The following is a 5,124-nucleotide window of genomic DNA, read 5'->3' as shown; positions in this document are numbered from 1 at the left end:
GGAGGAGGAGGAGAAGGGGGAGGAGAAGGGGGTGACTGATGCGTAGTCTAGTTGCGCGCTCGCGCGTGCACACGCGCACACAATGCTCCAAAACGCATTGTCTTTCAGCTCTAAACGGACCTCAGCGCGAGCAGCGCACGCAGACATTTATACAGTATTAATATCCACATAGCAATGTCTGAGGCCCTCTAGTGGCGCGATGCGGTACAAATTTTGAACCCCGCTTATTCCCATGTTAGTGAATAAAAATATACAGAAACAACGGACTTGTATTAAAAATGTATTACATGTTCATACAGTAGATCTTCATAGTCTTTACCGTTTATCCTGTACAGGGTCGAAGAGGGGCCTGGAGCCTATCCCAGGGCGGGGCTCACCCCGGACAGGGTACAAATCCATGGAAGGACACGCATGCATACAGTACTTATTCACACTCAACAGGCAATTTGTAATAGTAAATTAGCCTAATCTGCATGTCTCTGGCCTGTGGAAGAAAACCGGAATACCCAGAGGAAACCCACCAGGCACGGGGAAGAACATGTAAACCCCATGCACACAGACCCGAGGCGGGAATCAAACCTGAACCCTGGTGCTGCAAGGTGACAGTGCTAACCACTAAACCCAAATGCCTCTACCCAATTAATTTAAATGTTAAAAAAAATAAACTTTAATGGAAATCTAAATATTAAAAATGAAAGACAATTAAAATTATACATTTGAAAAACATGGCCGAAAAACAAACAGCTTTGATTAATGATTTGCAATATTCATGTGTGAAAATAATTCCTCCTGTCTCAGGCCTACCCTTTCACTCTTTGAGCCCTGGAATGTGCCAGGATAAATCTTCACTGATGTGATAAAATGATTACTCAGGACATTCAGGTCATCAGCTGACTATTTTATTGCCACATAACGTTGCCGAGCCTAGACCTGACCAACTGAAGCAACCACAGATCATACCACTGCCTCCAGAAGCTTGTACAGTGTGCACTATGCATGACAGGTAAGTAGGGTCAATTTGGACATCAAGTCCTATTTCGATTGTTAGAAAAACCCAAATTTGATACTTTCTAGCAAATTAAAAACCTTTTGTGTGTGCTCTTACTTTAACTATTAAACATAAACATAGCAAAGATTCCTCCTTTATGATGCCACTTCACCATGTGGTTTTGTGATTTCTGTTCATGTTTTTTTTTCCTGACCACATTTTTCCTGTGCAGCTGACAGTTCAGCTCTAGCTTTCCAGATTTTAATAATGCATTAGACACTACCCATTTCCAGTCATTTTTACATTTTCTTTGCTTGATGAAGGCCTATAATTTGACCCTCCTGAAAATTTTTTGGTGAAATTCAGATTGCCTTTTAATTCCTATGTAGTATTAAAGTGTTCACATCATATTTGTTCTCTAGTTAATGCGACAAGGAAATGCGAAATACGTAAATTATGTTCTTTCTCTCTTGATGTTGAGGATATGTCTCCATATTGCATCCTGAAATAAAACACAATTAATAAATGTCCATACACAATGACATGAATAAAAAAAAAACAAATAAATGTAGCTACAAGCTGTCTTGTTGAAAATTCATCCTTGGCAATGATAATGAGTATATACCGTATATTCATATTTTCTGCAAGAATTATCTAAAATGTGGGAATGGATTCTATTTTGTGCACATACAGTACAGTACATCAAACCCAGAATGTGAAGACAAAATAATCTTGTGCCCACAAATTAACAAAAAACAAGGGTACCAATTTGATAGTAGTATAATGTGGAATCAATATGTATTATATTTCTCTCTACAGGACTTCTTCTTTCTTCCTTACTTCTTTACTTTTTACTCTCTCTCTCTCTCTCTTTCTCTCCTTCTTGCTTTCTTGTTTGATCCTCCCTGTGATTGTAAAAGACAGAAGCCTGGATGACTACATATGCCAATGTCTGCAGAGATAGACCCTGCAATAAGAATATCTTTGTTATCACAAAGTCAGACTGTAAGACGTCTCCTTTAAAAACACATGCACACTAAATGCAAGAGACTCACTGTACACATACACTCTTAAGAAACTAAACATTAGGTGTGTGTATATATAAGTGTTCACCAGAATTGTGGCATTCATCAACAGTGTTGTCTTGATCCCAATTCTTACGCCTAGTGTGGAAACCACAAAACACCAGGACAGTGTGTGCTCTTACAGAACACACTCCTCTCCAGACTGACAGGCAAAAACACTGGCCATCTGTCACCAAAGCGATCTCCATATAGAGTAGTTGGTGTGTTAGATTCCAAGCGGCCTGCACAGAACTTTTGGGGGGAATTGGATGCTTACTGTCCACCAGGTCTTCTTACCTGAGCTTACTAATGCGCTTTTGGCTGAATGAGAAAATTTCCACAATCTAGTGGAAAGACTTTACAGAAGAAAGGAAGATATAATAACAACAAAGCGAGCTTTAAATCTGAAATGGAATGTTTAAAAAAACACATATGGAAATGATAGGTGTCCAAGCTTTTAGTTATATAGTGCATCTATTGTTTTTTTTTTTTTTTGTGAGGTATTAAATATTGTAATTGTAATATTCATTTATTGTTAAAACCACTTATTCAAAGCCAGAATTGACCTCTGGACGAAATGCTTAACCTTCACTATACAGGTGCACACATACACAGCCAGACAGACACACATTATTATTATTATTATTATTATTATTATTATTATTATTATTATTATTAATTTTTCTATCGTATTTTCTTTTATTCATATTTATTTCTTATTATAAGCTTTAATTCTCTTTTAAGGTCACTGGCGGTCGTATAAGCATTTCACTACATTTCGTATGAAATGAAGGTAACACTAAAGCTCAGCTGTCATGGCACATAAATTAATGTAGTCCACTATATACAGTGGTGTGAAAAACTATTTGCCCCCTTCCTGATTTCTTATTCTTTTGCATGTTTGTCACACTTAAATGTTTCTGCTCATTAAAAACCGTTAACTATTAGTCAAAGATAACATAATTGAACACAAAATGCAGTTTTTAAATGAAGGTTTACGTTATTAAGGGAGAAAAAAAAACTCCAAATCTACATGGCCCTGTGTGAAAAAGTGATTGCCCCCCTTGTTAAAAAATAACTTGGTTTAAAAAAACTGTGGTTTATCACACCTGAGTTCAATTTCTGTAGTCACCCACAGGCCTGATTACTGCCACACCTGTTTCAATCAAGAAATCACTTAAATAGGAGCGACACAGAGAAGTAGACCAAAAGCACCTCAAAAGCTAGACATCATGCCAAGATCCAAAGAAATTCAGGAACAAATAATAACAAAAGTAATTGAGATCTATCAGTCTGGTAAAGGTTATAAAGCCATTTCTAAAGCTTTGGGACTCCAGCGAACCACAGTGAGAGCCATTATCCACAAATGGCAAAAACATGGAACAGTGGTGAACCTTCCCAGGAGTGGCCGGCCGACCGAAATTACCCCAAGAGTGCAGAGACAACTCATCCGAGAGGCCACAAAAGACCCCAGGACAACATCTAAAGAACTGCAGGCCTCACTTGCCTCAATTAAGGTCAGTGTTCACGACTCCACCATAAGAAAGAGACTGGGCAAAAACGGCCTGCATGGCAGATTTCCAAGGCGCAAACCACTTTTAAGCAAAAAGAACATTAAGGCTCGTCTCAATTTTGCTAAAAAAACATCTTAATGATGGTAAAGACTTTTGGGAAAATACCTTGTGGACCGATGAGACAAAAGTTGAACTTTTTGGAAGGTGCGTGTCCCGTTACATCTGGCGTTAAAGTAACACAGCATTTCAGAAAAAGAACATCATACCAACAGTAAAATATGGTGGTGGTAGTGTGATGGTCTGGGGTTGTTTTGCTGCTTCAGGACCTGGAAGGCTTGCTGTGATAGATGGAACCATGAATTCTACCAAAAAATCCTGAAGGAGAATGTCCGGCCATCTGTTCGTCAACTCAAGCTGAAGCGATCTTGGGTGCTGCAGCAGGACAATGACCCAAAACACACCAGCAAATCCACCTCTGAATGGCTGAAGAAAAATAAAAAGACTTTGGAGTGGCCTAGTCAAAGTCCTGACCTGAATCCTATTGAGATGTTGCGGCATGGCCTTAAAAAGGCAGTTCATGCTAGAAAACCCTCAAATAAAGCTGAATTACAACAATTCTGCAAAGATGAGTGGGCCAAAATTCCTCCAGAGCGCTGTAAAAGACTCGTTGCAAGTTATCACAAACGCTTGATTGCAGTTATTGCTGCTAAGGGTGGCCCAACCAGTTATTAGGTTCAGGGGGCAATTACTTTTTCACACAGGGCCATGTAGGTTTGGATTTTTTTTCTCCCTAAATAATAAAAACCATCATTTAAAAACTGCATTTTGTGTTTACTTGTGTTATTTTTGACTAATACTTAAATGTGTTTGATGATCAGAAACATTTTTTGTGACAAACATGCAAAAGAATAAGAAATCAGGGGGCAAATAGTTTTTCACACCACTGTAACTGTCAGATTTTAACTCTAATTTACAGTAAATCAATATGAAAAAAGCACAAACTATTTTGAAATGAACCGTATGGCACTGCAACAGGAGTGAGCCAAAAAACCCTGGACTTCCTGGAAAAAATGACACTGGACTCCCACTTTATCCATCTACTCATTAAACACTTGTGCTCAGTGAAACTAACAAAAAAGACACTTCTTCAGGTGGTTGTAAAGCTAATAGAGATAAAGCTAAGATCCAGTACTCCAAATCTTGAATACAGCCTGATTTCTATTAAAGTCGAATATGAGTGGTCAGTGAGAGCAGTGTGATGAAGGATAAAGTGTCCTTTTCTATACTGTTATTTATACACAGGGCAACAACTGAGTTAACTCACATCCTGCAGAGGTAAAAAAAAAAAAAGGTTAGGTGTATTACCTTGCTCTATAAACCAGAATAAAGTTGAAAGCAGAGAAACATAGTTGTTTATACACAAAGCAGGGTACACCCTGGACAGGGCACCAATCCATCACAGGAAACACAAAAACACGCTACATGCAATTTGGGAATGCCTAAGCTGTGGCAGGAATCAAACCCAGCTGGGAATCAAACCCGGCATGTGCAAGGCGAC

The sequence above is a fragment of the Clarias gariepinus genome, chromosome 11 (assembly GCF_024256425.1).
Source record: "Clarias gariepinus isolate MV-2021 ecotype Netherlands chromosome 11, CGAR_prim_01v2, whole genome shotgun sequence".
NCBI lineage: Eukaryota > Metazoa > Chordata > Actinopteri > Siluriformes > Clariidae > Clarias > Clarias gariepinus.
Note: the sequence above shows the minus strand (reverse complement) of the source record.